Source organism: Lates calcarifer, linkage group LG4 (assembly GCF_001640805.2).
Source record: "Lates calcarifer isolate ASB-BC8 linkage group LG4, TLL_Latcal_v3, whole genome shotgun sequence".
NCBI classification, from domain to species: domain Eukaryota; kingdom Metazoa; phylum Chordata; class Actinopteri; family Centropomidae; genus Lates; species Lates calcarifer.
Genome location: NC_066836.1, coordinates 16,942,985 through 16,964,471, shown reverse-complemented (window position 1 = coordinate 16,964,471; position 21,487 = coordinate 16,942,985). Strand labels below are relative to the sequence as shown.

At 42.6% G+C, this 21,487-nt stretch overlaps 2 long non-coding RNA genes across 2 annotated transcripts; one reads left to right on the top strand and one right to left on the bottom strand.

Annotated features, from left to right (window-relative positions):
- Positions 1-145: 145 nt before the first annotated feature.
- LOC127142378 (uncharacterized) lies at positions 146-20,487 on the bottom strand. Its single transcript, XR_007813052.1, has 2 exons — positions 20,409-20,487; positions 146-7,175 (listed from the first exon to the last, which is right to left on the bottom strand). It is a non-coding gene; the product is annotated as an uncharacterized LOC127142378 (long non-coding RNA).
- Positions 6,959-20,442, top strand: LOC127142377 (uncharacterized). Its single transcript, XR_007813051.1, has 4 exons — positions 6,959-7,032; positions 11,109-12,556; positions 15,140-16,398; positions 20,266-20,442. It is a non-coding gene; the product is annotated as an uncharacterized LOC127142377 (long non-coding RNA).
- Positions 20,488-21,487: the final 1,000 nt, after the last annotated feature.

The following is a 21,487-nucleotide window of genomic DNA, read 5'->3' as shown; positions in this document are numbered from 1 at the left end:
CGTATAGTGAATTTAATGCATAGCCTCAAACTGTAAAAATTAAGTCTACATTTTAAGTCTAAATATTGGCACATTACAGGTGCTGTATCCAGAATACAGCAAACCACAACTCATGGTCTTACCACAGACAATAACACACTTAGAATAAACAGTACAGCACTTTATTTAACCTATGTGTACAAAAGTTTGAAAATGTATAACAGAAGTGGTACAAACTTCCCAGCCATTATTAGGGCCCGAGCAACGAGTTGCGTGGGCCCAACGGGGCCATGCAACGAGTTGCAAGGACCCTCTTGTTTTCGTTCGGTTTATTATTATTAGGGCCCGAGCAACGAGTTGCGTGGGCCCAACGGGGCCATGCAACGAGTTGCAAGGACCCTCTTGTTTTCGGTCTGTTTATTATTATTATTATTAGGGCCCGAGCAACGAGTTGCGTGGGCCCAACGGGGCCATGCAACGAGTTGCAAGGACCCTCTTGTTTTCGGTCTGTTTATTATTATTATTATTATTATTAGGGCCCGAGCAACGAGTTGCGTGGGCCCAACGGGGCCATGCAACGAGTTGCAAGGACCCTCTTGTTTTCGGTCTGTTTATTATTATTATTATTAGGGCCCGAGCAACGAGTTGCGTGGGCCCAACGGGGCCATGCAACGAGTTGCAAGGACCCTCTTGTTTTCGTTCGGTTTATTATTATTATTATTATTATTATTATTTTTTTTCTTCTTTTTCCGCCTCTTTGATCGCCTTTTTGAGGGCCTTAAAACGCGTCAAAACTCCTGAAAATTTGCAGACGCGTCAGGCACGGCGAAAAATTTAAGAATTTAGGGGTCTTGAGCATGGGTGTGGCAAAATGGCCTCGGTAGCGCCACCTACATTTTTAACGGAACAGCCCCTCAAGCCCGTTGCGCCTAAAAATCTGAAAATCTGCACACATATGTAACATCCCATGACGCACCAAAAAGTCTCTTGGAGCCATATTCTAAACCCAACAGAAAGTATTTTTATTTTGACCGGAAGGTGAAAAAATTGTGTGTTTTTGGCCATTTCCAGGGGTCGCTTGAACGCGAACTAGTCCTAGACGCATTATCCGATTGACTTCAAAATTTGATAATTTGTTCTTAAGACATAGACGAAGTTAAATTGCAAAAGTTTCGGACTTTTCATTGAAGGGCGTGGAAGTTATGGCCCCTCAAAGTTCGATCACTCGCCACAAAACAGGAAGTTGCTTTAAATTTGCTATATTTCGGCCATACTTTGTCCAAACTGCATCAAACTTTACAGGATTGTTAATGGTACCTATCTGCACACATCCATATGTCAATATTCATACAATTGTTGTAGCACCACCTATTTATAGCAGGAAATGACATATTTTATAGTGTGATGTCCAGTTTCTAGACGGGTGACCAGATTCACTTCAAATGTTGTCAGGACAGACTTAAGGATTTTTGGAAGACTGGCTCCGAAAATTGTGAGTTTTGGTCGAAGCGTGTGCCGGTTCTGGCCCGTCAAAGTTCGGAAACCCAACTTCCTGTTTGAAACCTCAGATTTTGGGGTAACTTCCTGTTGCGACTCTCTACTTTATCCTACAGATGGAGCCATTGTATTACTCTTTGATGGGTTTTTGGAAGGGGGTCTCTGTGTGTGTGTGTCTGTGTGTGTCTGAGGGGGGAGGGGAAGAGGAGTTGATTGAGTCTGTGAGAAGCTGCCACAGAGAGGTTACAGTCAGGAGAGCCAAGAGCTGTCACAGATGATGAGCTCTGAAAAATATTATCACAGAAAATAATTAGCATAAAAGCTTTTATTTGAAATTTTTACATCTCGGAAGTGTGAACTGTTACGCCAGCGTGTGCCCTGCGACCTGCGTTGACCCCGCGGTTGCCGGGGTCCCGCGGTCGCCGCTCCCCCGACGGGCGCCGGGTGCGAGGGCCCGTTCAACGCTGCTCGCAGCTTTAATTAGGGCCCGAGCAACGAGTTGCGTGGGCCCAACGGGGCCATGCAACGAGTTGCAAGGACCCTCTTGTTTTCGTTCGGTTTATTATTATTAGGGCCCGAGCAACGAGTTGCGTGGGCCCAACGGGGCCATGCAACGAGTTGCAAGGACCCTCTTGTTTTCGGTCTGTTTATTATTATTAGGGCCCGAGCAACGAGTTGCGTGGGCCCAACGGGGCCATGCAACGAGTTGCAAGGACCCTCTTGTTTTCGGTCTGTTTATTATTATTATTATTATTATTATTATTATTATTATTATTTTTTTTCTTCTTTTTCCGCCTCTTAGATCGGCTTTTTGAGGGCCTTAACATGCGTGAAAACTTACCAAAATTTGCAGACGCGTCAGGCACGGCGAAAAATTTAATAATTTAGGGGTCTTGAGCATGGGCGTGGTAAAATGCCCTCGGTAGCGCCACCTACATTTTTAAACGGAACAGCCCCTCAAGCCCGTTGCGCCTAAAAATCTGAAAATCTGCACACATATGTAACATCCCATGACGCACCAAAAAGTCTCTTGGAGCCATATTCTAAACCCAACAGAAAGTATTTTTATTTTGACCGGAAGGTGAAAAAATTGTGTGTTTTTGGCCATTTCCAGGGGTCGCTTGAACGCGAACTAGTCCTAGACGCATTATCCCATTGACTTCAAAACTTAATAGTATGTTCTTAAGACATAGACGATGTTAAATTGCGGCAGATTTTGAGTTTTTGTTGAAGGGCGTGGAAGTTATGGCCCCTCAAAGTTCGATTACTCGCCACGAAACAGGAAGTTGCTTTATTTTTGCTATATTTCGGCCATACTTTGTCCAAACTGCATCAAACTTTACAGGATTGTTAATGGTACCTATCTGCACACATCCATATGTCAATATTCATACAATTGTTGTAGCACCACCTATTTATAGCAGGAAATGACATATTTTATAGTGTGATGTCCAGTTTCTAGACGGGTGACCAGATTCACTTCAAATGTTGTCAGCCCCTCCTTGACAATTTTTGGAAGAAGTCCTCCGAAAATTGTGAGTTTGGGTCGAAGCGTGTGCCGGTTCTGGCCCGTCAAAGTTCGGAAACCCAACTTCCTGTTTGAAACCTCAGATTTTGGGGTAACTTCCTGTTGCGACTCTCTACTTTATCCTACAGATGGAGCCATTGTATTACTCTTTGATGGGTTTTTGGAAGGGGGTCTCTGTGTGTGTGTGTCTGTGTGTGTGTGTTTGAGGGGGGAGGGGAAGAGGAGTTGATTGAGTCTGTGAGAAGCTGCCACAGGGAGGTTACAGTCAGGAGAGCCAAGAGCTGTCACAGATGATGAGCTCTGAAAAATATTATCACAGAAAATAATTAGCATAAAAGCTTTTATTTTAAATTTGTTGCAACAAATTCAGGTTTCTTACAGCATTTTCCTTATTGAAAACTAAATTCTACCTGAAATGTATCAATAAAAATCTTCTTTTGCAGTTAATGTCACCAGTTTATAGTTTAGTTTTAATAGCATTCCCTGTCACTGATGTGCCTTTAATTATCGGTTCTATCAGGGATCATTTATGTGTTTATCTTACGGGGGTGAGCCACCTCACAGGTTGGTTATATTACCTGTTGACCTCAGCTCAGTGAGCTAAGACAATGTTTAATGCAGTGTTTTTTCTGATATGAAAATGGATATTATTCAGCACATCTAACCTCAGCAGGCCCCTCTTCAGAAACTCATATCTGCAGATGTCAAAGCTGGCTCAAACGTTGTCCACAGTCTCATGACATGTTTAACACGAAGCACAGCACGCTGGTTAAGCTCATGGCAAACTGTTACTAACAGCTAAAATGAAAGCTTGTCTGTATGTAGTCTAACTGGTTAGTTTGTCACTAATCTCCAAATTTTGCAAATTGCTATAAACTTCACTCTCTTAAACCAGTAACAGTCTGAGCTGGACTGATAGGGGTCTGTATGGATAAAGATAAAATCCTAATGATACCCATCCCTACAGCTGGTTAGTGGCTTCGCCCTGACTTTAGGCAGATGAGATATTCACTGTTCAAATAACTTCATTATAACCCTTGTTTAAGCATAAATGATTTATATATGCACCCAATAACAGAACTTGCAAAAAAATGCTTTTGCTCAAAGCTCAAAGCTTGTAAACTCAAGTTAAAACTGAGTTTTATCTCCTTTTGGGAGGGGGTATCTGTGTGTGTGTGTGTGTTTGTGTTTGTGTTTGTGTTTGAGGGGGGAGGGGAAGAGGAGTTGATTGAGTCTGTGAGAAGCTGCCACAGAGAGGTTACAGTCAGGAGAGCCAAGAGCTGTCACAGATGATGAGCTCTGAAAAATATTATCACAGAAAATAATTAGCATAAAAGCTTTTATTTAAAATTTTTACATCTGGGAAGTGTGAACTGTTACGCCAGCGTGTGCCCTGCGACCTGCGTTGACCCCGCGGTTGCCGGGGTCCCGCGGTCGCCGCTCCCCCGACGGGCGCCGGGTGCGAGGGCCCGTTCAACGCTGCTCGCAGCTTTAATTAGGGCCCGAGCAACGAGTTGCGTGGGCCCAACGGGGCCATGCAACGAGTTGCAAGGACCCTCTTGTTTTCGGTCTGTTTATTATTATTATTATTATTATTATTATTATTATTATTATTTTTTTTCTTCTTTTTCCGCCTCTTAGATCGGCTTTTTGAGGGCCTTAACATGTGTGAAAACTTACCAAAATTTGCAGACGCGTCAGGCACGGCGAAAAATTTAATAATTTAGGGGTCTTGAGCATGGGCGTGGTAAAATGCCCTCGGTAGCGCCACCTACATTTTTAAACGGAACAGCCCCTCAAGCCCGTTGCGCCTAAAAATCTGAAAATCTGCACACATATGTAACATCCCATGACGCACCAAAAAGTCTCTTGGAGCCATATTCTAAACCCAACAGAAAGTATTTTTATTTTGACCGGAAGGTGAAAAAATTGTGTGTTTTTGGCCATTTCCAGGGGTCGCTTGAACGCGAACTAGTCCTAGACGCATTATCCCATTGACTTCAAAACTTAATAGTATGTTCTTAAGACATAGACGATGTTAAATTGCGGCAGATTTTGAGTTTTTGTTGAAGGGCGTGGAAGTTATGGCCCCTCAAAGTTCGATTACTCGCCACGAAACAGGAAGTTGCTTTATTTTTGCTATATTTCGGCCATACTTTGTCCAAACTGCATCAAACTTTACAGGATTGTTAATGGTACCTATCTGCACACATCCATATGTCAATATTCATACAATTGTTGTAGCGCCACCTATTTATAGCAGGAAATGACATATTTTATAGTGTGATGTCCAGTTTCTAGACGGGTGACCAGATTCACTTCAAATGTTGTCAGCCCCTCCTTGACAATTTTTGGAAGACTGGCTCCGAAAATTGTGAGTTTGGGTCGAAGCGTGTGCCGGTTCTGGCCCGTCAAAGTTCGGAAACCCAACTTCCTGTTTGAAACCTCAGATTTTGGGGTAACTTCCTGTTGCGACTCTCTACTTTATCCTACAGATGGAGCCATTGTATTACTCTTTGATGGGTTTTTGGAAGGGGGTCTCTGTGTGTGTGTGTGTCTGTGTGTGTGTGTTTGAGGGGGGAGGGGAAGAGGAGTTGATTGAGTCTGTGAGAAGCTGCCACAGAGAGGTTACAGTCAAGAGAGCCATGAGCTGTCACAGATGATGAGCTCTGAAAAATATTATCACAGAAAATAATTAGCATAAAAGCTTTTATTTTAAATTTGTTGCAACAAATTCAGGTTTCTTACACTGTTTCCCTTATTGAAAACTAAATTCTACCTGAAATGTATCAATAAAAATCTTCTTTTGCAGTTAATGTCACCAGTTTATAGTTTAGTTTTAATAGCATTCCCTGTCACTGATGTGCCTTTAATTATCGGTTCTATCAGGGATCATTTATGTGTTTATCTTACGGGGGTGAGCCACCTCACAGGTTGGTTATATTACCTGTTGACCTCAGCTCAGTGAGCTAAGACAATGTTTAATGCAGTGTTTTTTCTGATATGAAAATGGATATTATTCAGCACATCTAACCTCAGCAGGCCCCTCTTCAGAAACTCATATCTGTAGATGTCAAAGCTGGCTCAAAAAATTAAACTGGCTTCAAATTAATTTTAAGGAATTCTAGGTTATTTTGAATTGATGTAATCTTTCTCCATCACCCTTTCTGTTTCTTTCTATCTCTCTACTCATCTTCTCCCATATGTCTCCCCTTGAACAAAGCTGAGCGTGGATTGATGCTGTCTTTACAGTTTGGTTTTGATCAGTTAGGAAATTTCACAAAGGGTCAGCTGATTTTTTCGTGTTACTCAGTGTACGGCGACAGGAAAAGTGCACTAGGTCCACCGGCGTCGAGGTTAACCAGCTGAATATAAGCCACTCAAGTTGACGACAAGTGCATTGAAAAGTAAAAGCTGCTGGCCTTTACCTTTTCTTTGTCAAAGCACCTGTTTGGCCAGTAGTTAGTAAAGTAATATTTTCAGCGTTGTCCACAGTCTCATGACATGTTTAACATGAAGCACAGCACGCTGATTAAGCTCATGGCAAACCGTTACTAACAGCTAAAATGAAAGCTTGTCTGTATATAGTCTAACTGGTTAGTTTGTCACTAATCTCAAAATTTTGCAAATTGCTATAAACTTCACTCTCTTAAACCAGTAACAGTCTGAGCTGGACTGATAGGGGTCTGTATGGATAAAGATAAAATCCTAATGATACCCATCCCTACAGCTGGTTAGTGGCTTCGCCCTGACTTTAGGCAGATGAGATATTCACTGTTCAAATAACTTCATTATAAGCCTTGTTTAAGCATAAATGATTTATATATGCACCCAATAACAGAACTTAAAAAAATGCTTTTGCTCAAAGCTCAAAGCTTGTAAACTCAAGTTAAAACTGAGTTTTATCTCCTTTTGGGAGGGGGTATTTCTCTGTGTGTTTGTGTGTGTGTGTGGGTGTGTTTGTGTTTGTGTTTGAGGGGGGAGGGGAAGAGGAGTTGATTGAGTCTGTGAGAAGCTGCCACAGAGAGGTTACAGTCAGGAGAGCCAAGAGCTGTCACAGATGATGAGCTCTGAAAAATATTATCACAGAAAATAATTAGCACAAAAGCTTTTATTTAAAATTTTTACATCTGGGAAGTGTGAACTGTTACGCCAGCGTGTGCCCTGCGACCTGCGTTGACCCCGCGGTTGCCGGGGTCCCGCGGTCGCCGCTCCCCCGACGGGCGCCGGGTGCGAGGGCCCGTTCAACGCTGCTCGCAGCTTTAATTATTATTATTATTATTATTATTATTTTTTTTCTTCTTTTTCCGCCTCTTAGATCGGCTTTTTGAGGGCCTTAACATGCGTGAAAACTTACCAAAATTTGCAGACGCGTCAGGCACGGCGAAAAATTTAATAATTTAGGGGTCTTGAGCATGGGCGTGGTAAAATGCCCTCGGTAGCGCCACCTACATTTTTAAACGGAACAGCCCCTCAAGCCCGTTGCGCCTAAAAATCTGAAAATCTGCACACATATGTAACATCCCATGACGCACCAAAAAGTCTCTTGGAGCCATATTCTAAACCCAACAGAAAGTATTTTTATTTTGACCGGAAGGTGAAAAAATTGTGTGTTTTTGGCCATTTCCAGGGGTCGCTTGAACGCGAACTAGTCCTAGACGCATTATCCAATTGACTTCAAAACTTAATAGTATGTTCTTAAGACATAGACGATGTTAAATTGCGGCAGATTTTGAGTTTTTGTTGAAGGGCGTGGAAGTTATGGCCCCTCAAAGTTCGATTACTCGCCACGAAACAGGAAGTTGCTTTATTTTTGCTATATTTCGGCCATACTTTGTCCAAACTGCATCAAACTTTACAGGATTGTTAATGGTACCTATCTGCACACATCCATATGTCAATATTCATACAATTGTTGTAGCGCCACCTATTTATAGCAGGAAATGACATATTTTATAGTGTGATGTCCAGTTTCTAGACGGGTGACCAGATTCACTTCAAATGTTGTCAGCCCCTCCTTGACAATTTTTGGAAGACTGGCTCCGAAAATTGTGAGTTTGGGTCGAAGCGTGTGCCGGTTCTGGCCCGTCAAAGTTCGGAAACCCAACTTCCTGTTTGAAACCTCAGATTTTGGGGTAACTTCCTGTTGCGACTCTCTACTTTATCCTACAGATGGAGCCATTGTATTACTCTTTGATGGGTTTTTGGAAGGGGGTCTCTGTGTGTGTGTGTCTGTGTGTGTGTGTTTGAGGGGGGAGGGGAAGAGGAGTTGATTGAGTCTGTGAGAAGATGCCACAGGGAGGTTACAGTCAAGAGAGCCATGAGCTGTCACAGATGATGAGTTCTGAAAAATATTATCACAGAAAATAATTAGCATAAAAGCTTTTATTTTAAATTTGTTGCAACAAATTCAGGTTTCTTACAGCATTTTCCTTATTGAAAACTAAATTCTACCTGAAATGTATCAATAAAAATCTTCTTTTGCAGTTAATGTCACCAGTTTATAGTTTAGTTTTAATAGCATTCCCTGTCACTGATGTGCCTTTAATTATCGGTTCTATCAGGGATCATTTATGTGTTTATCTTACGGGGGTGAGCCACCTCACAGGTTGGTTATATTACCTGTTGACCTCAGCTCAGTGAGCTAAGACAATGTTTAATGCAGTGTTTTTTCTGATATGAAAATGGATATTATTCAGCACATCTAACCTCAGCAGGCCCCTCTTCAGAAACTCATATCTGCAGATGTCAAAGCTGGCTCAAAAAATTAAACTGGCTTCAAATTAATTTTAAGGAATTGTAGGTTATTTTGAATTCATGTAATCTTTCTCCATCACCCTTTCTGTTTCTTTCCATCTCTCTACTCATCTTCTCCCATATGTCTCCCCTTGACCAAAGCTGAGCGTGGATTGATGCTGTCTTTACAGTTTGGTTTTGATCAGTTAGGAAATTTCACACGGGGTCAGCTGATTTTTTCGTGTTACTCAGTGTACGGCGACAGGAAAAGTGCACTAGGTCCACGGGCGTCGAGGTGAACCAGCTGAATATAAGCCACTCAAGTTGACGACAAGTGCATTGAAAAGTAAAAGCTGCTGGCCTTTACCTTTTCTTTGTCAAAGCGCCTGTTCGGCAAGTAGTTAGTAAAGTAATATTTTCAGCCTTGTCCACAGTCTCATAACATGTTTAACAGGAAGCACAGCACGCTGGTTAAGCTCATGGCAAACTGTTACTAACAGCTAAAATGAAAGCTTGTCTGTATGTAGTCTAACTGGTTAGTTTGTCACTAATCTCCAAATTTTGCAAATTGCTATAAACTTCACTCTCTTAAACCAGTAACAGTCTGAGCTGGACTGATAGGGGTCTGTATGGATAAAGATAAAATCCTAATGATACCCATCCCTACAGCTGGTTAGTGGCTTCGCCCTGACTTTAGGCAGATGAGATATTCACTGTTCAAATAACTTCATTATAAGCCTTGTTTAAGCATAAATGATTTATATATGCACCCAATAACAGAACTTAAAAAAATGCTTTTGCTCAAAGCTCAAAGCTTTTAAACTCAAGTTAAAACTGAGTTTTATCTCCTTTTGGGAGGGGGTATCTGTGTGTGTGTGTGTGTGTGTGTGTGTGTGTGTTTGTGTTTGTGTTTGAGGGGGGAGGGGAAGAGGAGTTGATTGAGTCTGTGAGAAGCTGCCACAGGGAGGTTACAGTCAAGAGAGCCATGAGCTGTCACAGATGATGAGTTCTGAAAAATATTATCACAGAAAATAATTAGCATAAAAGCTTTTATTTTAAATTTGTTGCAACAAATTCAGGTTTCTTACAGCATTTTCCTTATTGAAAACTAAATTCTACCTGAAATGTATCAATAAAAATCTTCTTTTGCAGTTAATGTCACCAGTTTATAGTTTAGTTTTAATAGCATTCCCTGTCACTGATGTGCCTTTAATTATCGGTTCTATCAGGGATCATTTATGTGTTTATCTTACGGGGGTGAGCCACCTCACAGGTTGGTTATATTACCTGTTGACCTCAGCTCAGTGAGCTAAGACAATGTTTAATGCAGTGTTTTTTCTGATATGAAAATGGATATTATTCAGCACATCTAACCTCAGCAGGCCCCTCTTCAGAAACTCATATCTGCAGATGTCAAAGCTGGCTCAAAAAATTAAACTGGCTTCAAATTAATTTTAAGGAATTGTAGGTTATTTTGAATTCATGTAATCTTTCTCCATCACCCTTTCTGTTTCTTTCCATCTCTCTACTCATCTTCTCCCATATGTCTCCCCTTGACCAAAGCTGAGCGTGGATTGATGCTGTCTTTACAGTTTGGTTTTGATCAGTTAGGAAATTTCACACGGGGTCAGCTGATTTTTTCGTGTTACTCAGTGTACGGCGACAGGAAAAGTGCACTAGGTCCACGGGCGTCGAGGTGAACCAGCTGAATATAAGCCACTCAAGTTGACGACAAGTGCATTGAAAAGTAAAAGCTGCTGGCCTTTACCTTTTCTTTGTCAAAGCGCCTGTTCGGCAAGTAGTTAGTAAAGTAATATTTTCAGCCTTGTCCACAGTCTCATAACATGTTTAACAGGAAGCACAGCACGCTGGTTAAGCTCATGGCAAACTGTTACTAACAGCTAAAATGAAAGCTTGTCTGTATGTAGTCTAACTGGTTAGTTTGTCACTAATCTCCAAATTTTGCAAATTGCTATAAACTTCACTCTCTTAAACCAGTAACAGTCTGAGCTGGACTGATAGGGGTCTGTATGGATAAAGATAAAATCCTAATGATACCCATCCCTACAGCTGGTTAGTGGCTTCGCCCTGACTTTAGGCAGATGAGATATTCACTGTTCAAATAACTTCATTATAAGCCTTGTTTAAGCATAAATGATTTATATATGCACCCAATAACAGAACTTAAAAAAATGCTTTTGCTCAAAGCTCAAAGCTTTTAAACTCAAGTTAAAACTGAGTTTTATCTCCTTTTGGGAGGGGGTATCTGTGTGTGTGTGTGTGTGTGTGTGTGTGTGTGTTTGTGTTTGTGTTTGAGGGGGGAGGGGAAGAGGAGTTGATTGAGTCTGTGAGAAGCTGCCACAGGGAGGTTACAGTCAAGAGAGCCAAGAGCTGTCACAGATGATGAGCTCTGAAAAATATTATCACAGAAAATAATTAGCGTAAAAGCTTTTATTTAAAATTTTTACATCTCGGAAGTGTGAACTGTTACGCCAGCGTGTGCCCTGCGACCTGCGTTGACCCCGCGGTTGCCGGGGTCCCGCGGTCGCCGCTCCCCCGACGGGCGCCGGGTGCGAGGGCCCGTTCAACGCTGCTCGCAGCTTTAATTAGGGCCCGAGCAACGAGTTGCGTGGGCCCAACGGGGCCATGCAACGAGTTGCAAGGACCCTCTTGTTTTCGTTCGGTTTATTATTATTAGGGCCCGAGCAACGAGTTGCGTGGGCCCAACGGGGCCATGCAACGAGTTGCAAGGACCCTCTTGTTTTCGTTCGGTTTATTATTATTATTATTATTATTATTTTTTTTCTTCTTTTTCCGCCTCTTTGATCGCCTTTTTGAGGGCCTTAAAATGCGTCAAAACTCCTGAAAATTTGCAGACGCGTCAGGCACGGCGAAAAATTTAAGAATTTAGGGGTCTTGAGCATGGGTGTGGCAAAATGGCCTCGGTAGCGCCACCTACATTTTTAACGGAACAGCCCCTCAAGCCCGTTGCGCCTAAAAATCTGAAAATCTGCACACATATGTAACATCCCATGACGCACCAAAAAGTCTCTTGGAGCCATATTCTAAACCCAACAGAAAGTATTTTTATTTTGACCGGAAGGTGAAAAAATTGTGTGTTTTTGGCCATTTCCAGGGGTCGCTTGAACGCGAACTAGTCCTAGACGCATTATCCGATTGACTTCAAAATTTGATAATTTGTTCTTAAGACATAGACGAAGTTAAATTGCAAAAGTTTCGGACTTTTCATTGAAGGGCGTGGAAGTTATGGCCCCTCAAAGTTCGATCACTCGCCACAAAACAGGAAGTTGCTTTATATTTGCTATATTTCGGCCATACTTTGTCCAAACTGCATCAAACTTTACAGGATTGTTAATGGTACCTATCTGCACACATCCATATGTCAATATTCATACAATTGTTGTAGCGCCACCTATTTATAGCAGGAAATGACATATTTTATAGTGTGATGTCCAGTTTCTAGACGGGTGACCAGATTCACTTCAAATGTTGTCAGCCCCTCCTTGACAATTTTTGGAAGACGTCCTCCGAAAATTGTGAGTTTTGGTCGAAGCGTGTGCCTGTTCTGGCCCGTCAAAGTTCGGAAACCCAACTTCCTGTTTGAAACCTCAGATTTTGGGGTAACTTCCTGTTGCGACTCTCTACTTTATCCTATAGATGGAGCCATTGTATTACTCTTTGATGGGTTTTTGGAGGGGGGTCTCTGTGTGTGTGTGTGTGTGTGTGTTTGTGTTTGTGTTTGAGGGGGGAGGGGAAGAGGAGTTGATTGAGTCTGTGAGAAGCTGCCACAGAGAGGTTACAGTCAGGAGAGCCAAGAGCTGCTTTACACGCGGTATAAAAACTTCAGTTAAGATTTGAGCTGTCACTTGAGAAAGCATCATGCCAAAAACTAAGGAAATCACTGTAGACTTGAAGAATTGTGGATGCTCAGGAAGCAGGAGAAGGATATACAAAGTTATCACAGCATTTCCAAGCGTCAAGAACTCAAATGAGAAGCGTCACCGAGAAATTCAAGGAGAACCACACTGTGCAGAACAAGCCTGGCAGAGGTAGGAAGCCAAAGATTTCAATGACCCTGGAAAGAAAACCAGTGAGAGACCTGTCTAAAGACTCCATAAACGCTGCCAAGACACTAGTGAATGACTTAGTTAAGTCTGAAATTGTAGCATCAAAGAAGATTACATGAATTCATGTAATCTTACCATATGTCTCCCCTTGACCAAAGCTGAGCGTGGATTGATGCTGTCTTTACAGTTTGGTTTTGATCAGTTAGGAAATTTCACACGGGGTCGGCTGATATTTTCATGTTACACAGTGTACAGCGACAGGAAAAGTGCACTAGGTCCACCGGCGTCGAGGTGAACCAGCTGAATATAAGCCACTCAAGTTGACGACAAGTGCATTGAAAAGTAAAAGCTGCTGGCCTTTACCTTTTCTTTGTCAAAGCGCCTGTTCAGCCAGTAGTTAGTAAAGTAATATTTTCAGCGTTGTCCACAGTCTCATGACATGTTTAACAGGAAGCACAGCACGCTGGTTAAGCTCATGGCAAACTGTTACTAACAGCTAAAATGAAAGCTTGTCTGTATGTAGTCTAACTGGTTAGTTTGTCACTAATCTCCAAATTTTGCAAATTGCTATAAACTTCACTCTCTTAAACCAGTAACAGTCTGAGCTGGACTGATAGGGGTCTGTATGGATAAAGATAAAATCCTAATGATACCCATCCCTACAGCTGGTTAGTGGCGTCGCCCTGACTTTAGGCAGATGAGATATTCACTGTTCAAATAACTTCATTATAAGCCTTGTTTAAGCACAAATGATTTATATATGCACCCAATAACAGAACTTAAAAAAAATGCTTTTGCTCAAAGCTCAAAGCTTGTAAACTCAAGTTAAAACTGAGTTTTATCTCCTTTTGGGAGGGGGTATCTCTCTGTGTGTGCGTGTGTGTTTGTGTGGGTGTGTTTGTGTTTGTGTTTGAGGGGGAGGGGAAGAGGAGTTGATTGAGTCTGTGAGAAGCTGCCACAGGGAGGTTACAGTCAGGAGAGCCAAGAGCTGTCACAGATGATGAGCTCTGAAAAATATTATTACAGAAAATAATTAGCATAAAAGCTTTTATTTTAAATTTTTACATCTCGGAAGTGTGAACTGTTACGCCAGCGTGTGCCCTGCGACCTGCGTTGACCCCGCGGTTGCCGGGGTCCCGCGGTCGCCGCTCCCCCGACGGGCGCCGGTGCGAGGGCCCGTTCAACGCTGCTCGCAGCTTTAATTAGGGCCCGAGCAACGAGTTGCGTGGGCCCAACGGGGCCATGCAACGAGTTGCAAGGACCCTCTTGTTTTCGTTCGGTTTATTATTATTATTATTATTATTATTTTTTTTCTTCTTTTTCCGCCTCTTTGATCGCCTTTTTGAGGGCCTTAAAATGCGTCAAAACTCCTGAAAATTTGCAGACGCGTCAGGCACGGCGAAAAATTTAAGAATTTAGGGGTCTTGAGCATGGGTGTGGCAAAATGGCCTCGGTAGCGCCACCTACATTTTTAACGGAACAGCCCCTCAAGCCCGTTGCGCCTAAAAATCTGAAAATCTGCACACATATGTAACATCCCATGACGCACCAAAAAGTCTCTTGGAGCCATATTCTAAACCCAACAGAAAGTATTTTTATTTTGACCGGAAGGTGAAAAAATTGTGTGTTTTTGGCCATTTCCAGGGGTCGCTTGAACGCGAACTAGTCCTAGACGCATTATCCGATTGACTTCAAAATTTGATAATTTGTTCTTAAGACATAGACGAAGTTAAATTGCAAAAGTTTCGGACTTTTCATTGAAGGGCGTGGAAGTTATGGCCCCTCAAAGTTCGATCACTCGCCACAAAACAGGAAGTTGCTTTAAATTTGCTATATTTCGGCCATACTTTGTCCAAACTGCATCAAACTTTACAGGATTGTTATAGTACCTATCTGCACACATCCATATGTCAATATTCATACAATTGTTGTAGCACCACCTATTTATAGCAGGAAATGACATATTTTATAGTGTGATGTCCAGTTTCTAGACGGGTGACCAGATTCACTTCAAATGTTGTCAGGACAGACTTAAGGATTTTTGGAAGACTGGCTCCGAAAATTGTGAGTTTGGGTCGAAGCGTGTGCCGGTTCTGGCCCGTCAAAGTTCAGAAACCCAACTTCCTGTTTGAAACCTCAGATTTTGGGGTAACTTCCTGTTGCGACTCTCTACTTTATCCTACAGATGGAGCCATTGTATTACTCTTTGATGGGTTTTTGGAAGGGGGTCTCTGTGTGTGTGTGTCTGTGTGTGTCTGAGGGGGGAGGGGAAGAGGAGTTGATTGTGTCTGTGAGAAGCTGCCACAGGGAGGTTACAGTCAATAGAGCCATGATCTGTCACAGATGATGAGCTCTGAAAAATATTATCACAGAAAATAATTAGCATAAAAGCTTTTATTTAAAATTTTTACATCTGGGAAGTGTGAACTGTTACGCCAGCGTGTGCCCTGCGACCTGCGTTGACCCCGCGGTTGCCGGGGTCCCGCGGTCGCCGCTCCCCCGACGGACGCCGGGTGCGAGGGCCCGTTCAACGCTGCTCGCAGCTTTAATTATTATTATTATTATTTTTTTCTTCTTTTTCCGCCTCTTTGATCGCCTTTTTGAGGGCCTTAAAATGCGTCAAAACTCCTGAAAATTTGCAGACGCGTCAGGCACGGCGAAAAATTTAAGAATTTAGGGGTCTTGAGCATGGGTGTGGCAAAATGGCCTCGGTAGCGCCACCTACATTTTTAACGGAACAGCCCCTCAAGCCCGTTGCGCCTAAAAATCTGAAAATCTGCACACATATGTAACATCCCATGACGCACCAAAAAGTCTCTTGGAGCCATATTCTAAACCCAACAGAAAGTATTTTTATTTTGACCGGAAGGTGAAAAAATTGTGTGTTTTTGGCCATTTCCAGGTGTCGCTTGAACGCGAACTAGTCCTAGACGCATTATCCGATTGACTTCAAAATTTGATAATTTGTTCTTAAGACATAGACGAAGTTAAATTGCAAAAGTTTCGGACTTTTCATTGAAGGGCGTGGAAGTTATGGCCCCTCAAAGTTCGATCACTCGCCACAAAACAGGAAGTTGCTTTAAATTTGCTATATTTCGGCCATACTTTGTCCAAACTGCATCAAACTTTACAGGATTGTTAATGGTACCTATCTGCACACATCCATATGTCAATATTCATACAATTGTTGTAGCACCACCTATTTATAGCAGGAAATGACATATTTTATAGTGTGATGTCCAGTTTCTAGACGGGTGACCAGATTCACTTCAAATGTTGTCAGGACAGACTTAAGGATTTTTGGAAGACTGGCTCCGAAAATTGTGAGTTTGGGTCGAAGCGTGTGCCGGTTCTGGCCCGTCAAAGTTCGGAAACCCAACTTCCTGTTTGAAACCTCAGATTTTGGGGTAACTTCCTGTTGCGACTCTCTACTTTATCCTACAGATGGAGCCATTGTATTACTCTTTGATGGGTTTTTGGAAGGGGGTCTCTGTGTGTGTGTGTCTGTGTGTGTCTGAGGGGGGAGGGGAAGAGGAGTTGATTGAGTCTGTGAGAAGCTGCCACAGAGAGGTTACAGTCAATAGAGCCATGATCTGTCACAGATGATGAGCTCTGAATAATATTATCACAGAAAATAATTAGCATAAAAGCTTTTATTTAAAATTTTTACATCTGGGAAGTGTGAACTGTTACGCCAGCGTGTGCCCTGCGACCTGCGTTGACCCCGCGGTTGCCGGGGTCCCGCGGTCGCCGCTCCCCCGACGGACGCCGGGTGCGAGGGCCCGTTCAACGCTGCTCGCAGCTTTAATTAGGGCCCGAGCAACGAGTTGCGTGGGCCCAACGGGGCCATGCAACGAGTTGCAAGGACCCTCTTGTTTTCGTTCGGTTTATTATTATTATTATTATTATTATTTTTTTTCTTCTTTTTCCGCCTCTTTGATCGCCTTTTTGAGGGCCTTAAAATGCGTCAAAACTCCTGAAAATTTGCAGACGCGTCAGGCACGGCGAAAAATTTAAGAATTTAGGGGTCTTGAGCATGGGTGTGGCAAAATGGCCTCGGTAGCGCCACCTACATTTTTAACGGAACAGCCCCTCAAGCCCGTTGCGCCTAAAAATCTGAAAATCTGCACACATATGTAACATCCCATGACGCACCAAAAAGTCTCTTGGAGCCATATTCTAAACCCAACAGAAAGTATTTTTATTTTGACCGGAAGGTGAAAAAATTGTGTGTTTTTGGCCATTTCCAGGGGTCGCTTGAACGCGAACTAGTCCTAGACGCATTATCCGATTGACTTCAAAATTTGATAATTTGTTCTTAAGACATAGACGAAGTTAAATTGCAAAAGTTTCGGACTTTTCATTGAAGGGCGTGGAAGTTATGGCCCCTCAAAGTTCGATCACTCGCCACAAAACAGGAAGTTGCTTTAAATTTGCTATATTTCGGCCATACTTTGTCCAAACTGCATCAAACTTTACAGGATTGTTAATGGTACCTATCTGCACACATCCATATGTCAATATTCATACAATTGTTGTAGCACCACCTATTTATAGCAGGAAATGACATATTTTATAGTGTGATGTCCAGTTTCTAGACGGGTGACCAGATTCACTTCAAATGTTGTCAGGACAGACTTAAGGATTTTTGGAAGACTGGCTCCGAAAATTGTGAGTTTGGGTCGAAGCGTGTGCCGGTTCTGGCCCGTCAAAGTTCGGAAACCCAACTTCCTGTTTGAAACCTCAGATTTTGGGGTAACTTCCTGTTGCGACTCTCTACTTTATCCTACAGATGGAGCCATTGTATTACTCTTTGATGGGTTTTTGGAAGGGGGTCTCTGTGTGTGTGTGTCTGTGTGTGTCTGAGGGGGGAGGGGAAGAGGAGTTGATTGTGTCTGTGAGAAGCTGCCACAGAGAGGTTACAGTCAATAGAGCCATGATCTGTCACAGATGATGAGCTCTGAATAATATTATCACAGAAAATAATTAGCATAAAAGCTTTTATTTAAAATTTTTACATCTGGGAAGTGTGAACTGTTACGCCAGCGTGTGCCCTGCGACCTGCGTTGACCCCGCGGTTGCCGGGGTCCCGCGGTCGCCGCTCCCCCGACGGACGCCGGGTGCGAGGGCCCGTTCAACGCTGCTCGCAGCTTTAATTATTATTATTATTATTTTTTTTCTTCTTTTTCCGCCTCTTTGATCGCCTTCTTGAGGGCCTTAACATGCGTCAAAACTCCTGAAAATTTGCAGACGCGTCAGGCACGGCGAAAAATTTAAGAATTTAAGGGTCTTGAGCATGGGCGTGGTAAAATGGCCTCGGTAGCGCCACCTACATTTTTAAAGGAACAGCCCCTCAAGCCCGTTGTGCCTAAAAATCTGAAAATCTGCACACATATGTAACATCCCATGATGCACCAAAAAGTCTCTTGGAGCCATATCCTAAACCCAACAGAAAGTATTTTTATTTTGACCGGAAGGTGAAAAAATTGTGTGTTTTTGGCCTTTTCCAGGGGTCGCTTGAACGCGAACTAGTCCTAGACGCATTATCCGATTGACTTCAAAATTTGATAATTTGTTCTTAAGACATAGACGAAGTTAAATTGCAAAAGTTTTGGACTTTTCATTGAAGGGCGTGGAAGTTATGGCCCCTCAAAGTTCGATTACTCGCCACGAAACAGGAAGTTGCTTTATTTTTGCTATATTTCGGCCATACTTTGTCCAAACTGCATCAAACTTTACAGGATTGTTAATGGTACCTATCTGCACACATCCATATGTCAATATTCATACAATTGTTGTAGCGCCACCTATTTATAGCAGGAAATGACATATTTTATAGTGTGATGTCCAGTTTCTAGACGGGTGACCAGATTCACTTCAAATGTTGTCAGCCCCTCCTTGACAATTTTTGGAAGAAGTCCTCCGAAAATTGTGAGTTTGGGTCGAAGCGTGTGCCTGTTCTGGCCCGTCAAAGTTCGGAAACCCAACTTCCTGTTTGAAACCTCAGATTTTGGGGTAACTTCCTGTTGCGACTCTCTACTTTATCCTACAGATGGAGCCATTGTATTACTCTTTGATGGGTTTTTGGAAGGGGGTCTCTGTGTGTGTGTGTGTGTGTGTGTGTGTGTGTGTGTTTGTGTTTGTGTTTGAGGGGGGAGGGGAAGAGGAGTTGATTGAGTCTGTGAGAAGCTGCCACAGAGAGGTTACAGTCAGGAGAGCCAAGAGCTGCTTTACACGCGGGATAAAAACTTCAGTTAAGATTTGAGCTGTCACTTGAGAAAGCATCATGCCAAAAACTAAGGAAATCACTGTAGACTTGAAGAAAAGAATTGTCGATGCTCAGGAAGCAGGAGAAGGATATACAAAGTTATCACAGCATTTCCAAGCGTCAAGAACTCAAATGAGAAGCGTCACCGAGAAATTCAAGGAGAGCCACACTGTGCAGAACAAGCCTGGCAGAGGTAGGAAGCCAAAGATTTCAATGACCCTGGAAAGAAAACCAGTGAGAGACCTGTCTAAAAACCCCATAAACGCTGCCAAGACACTAGTGAATGACTAAGTTAAGTCTGAAATTGTAGCCTCAAAGAAGATTACATGAATTCATGTAATCTTACCATATGTCTCCCCTTGACCAAAGCTGAGCGTGGATTGATGCTGTCTTTACAGTTTGGTTTTGATCAGTTAGGAAATTTCACAAGGGGTCAGCTGATTTTTTCGTGTTACTCAGTGTACGGCAACAGGAAAAGTGCATGTCTACATCCACCGGCGTCGAGGTGAACCAGCTGAATATAAGCCACTCAAGTTGACGACAAGTGCATTGAAAAGTAAAAGCTGTTGGCCTTTACCTTTTCTTTGTCAAAGCGCCTGTTCAGCCAGTAGTTAGTAAAGTAATATTTTCAGCGTTGTCCACAGTCTCATGACATGTTTAACAGGAAGCACAGCACGCTGGTTAAGCTCATGGCAAACTGTTACTAACAGCTAAAATGAAAGCTTGTCTGTATGTAGTCTAACTGGTTAGTTTGTCACTAATCTCCAAATTTTGCAAATTGCTATAAACTTCACTCTCTTAAACCAGTAACAGTCTGAGCTGGACTGATAGGGGTCTGTATGGATAAAGATAAAATCCTAATGATACCCATCCCTACAGCTGGTTAGTGGCTTCGCCCTGACTTTAGGCAGATGAGAAATTCACTATTCAAATAAGTTCATTATAAGCCTTGTTTAAGCATAAATGATTTATATATGCACCCAATAACAGAACTTAAAAAAATGCTTTTGCTCAAAGCTCAAAGCTTGTAAAGTCAAGTTAAAACTGAGTTTTATCTCCTTTTGGGAGGGGGTATCTCTCTCTGTGTTTGTGTGGGTGTGTTTGTGTTTGTGTTTGAGGGGGGAGGGGAAGAGGAGTTAATTGAGTCTGTGAGAAGCTGCCACAGGGAGGTTACAGTCAGGAGAGCCAAGAGCTGTCACAGATGATGAGCTCTGAAAAATATTATGACAGAAAATAATTAGCATAAAAGCTTTTATTTTAAATTTTTACATCTCGGAAGTGTGAACTGTTACGCCAGCGTGTACCCTGCGACCTGCGTTGACCCCGCGGTTGCCGGGGTCCCGCGGTCGCCGCTCCCCCGACGGGCACCGGGTGCGAGGGCCCGTTCAACGCTGCTCGCAGCTTTAATTATTATTATTATTATTATTATTATTTTTTTTCTTCTTTTTCCGCCTCTTAGATCGGCTTTTTGAGGGCCTTAACATGCGTGAAAACTTACCAAAATTTGCAGACGCGTCAGGCACGGCGAAAAATTTAATAATTTAGGGGTCTTGAGCATGGGCGTGGTAAAATGCCCTCGGTAGCGCCACCTACATTTGTAAACGGAACAGCCCCTCAAGCCCGTTGCGCCTAAAAATCTGAAAATCTGCACACATATGTAACATCCCATGACGCACCAAAAAGTCTCTTGGAGCCATATTCTAAACCCAACAGAAAGTATTTTTATTTTGACCGGAAGGTGAAAAAATTGTGTGTTTTTGGCCATTTCCAGGGGTCGCTTGAACGCGAACTAGTCCTAGACGCATTATCCAATTGACTTCAAAACTTAATAGTATGTTCTTAAGACATAGACGATGTTAAATTGCGGCAGATTTTGAGTTTTTGTTGAAGGGCGTGGAAGTTATGGCCCCTCAAAGTTCGATTACTCGCCACGAAACAGGAAGTTGCTTTATTTTTGCTATATTTCGGCCATACTTTGTCCAAACTGCATCAAACTTTACAGGATTGTTAATGGTACCTATCTGCACACATCCATATGTCAATATTCATACAATTGTTGTAGCGCCACCTATTTATAGCAGGAAATGACATATTTTATAGTGTGATGTCCAGTTTCTAGACGGGTGACCAGATTCACTTCAAATGTTGTCAGCCCCTCCTTGACAATTTTTGGAAGACTGGCTCCGAAAATTGTGAGTTTGGGTCGAAGCGTGTGCCGGTTCTGGCCCGTCAAAGTTCGGAAACCCAACTTCCTGTTTGAAACCTCAGATTTTGGGGTAACTTCCTGTTGCGACTCTCTACTTTATCCTACAGATGGAGCCATTGTATTACTCTTTGATGGGTTTTTGGAAGGGGGTCTCTGTGTGTGTGTGTCTGTGTGTGTGTGTTTGA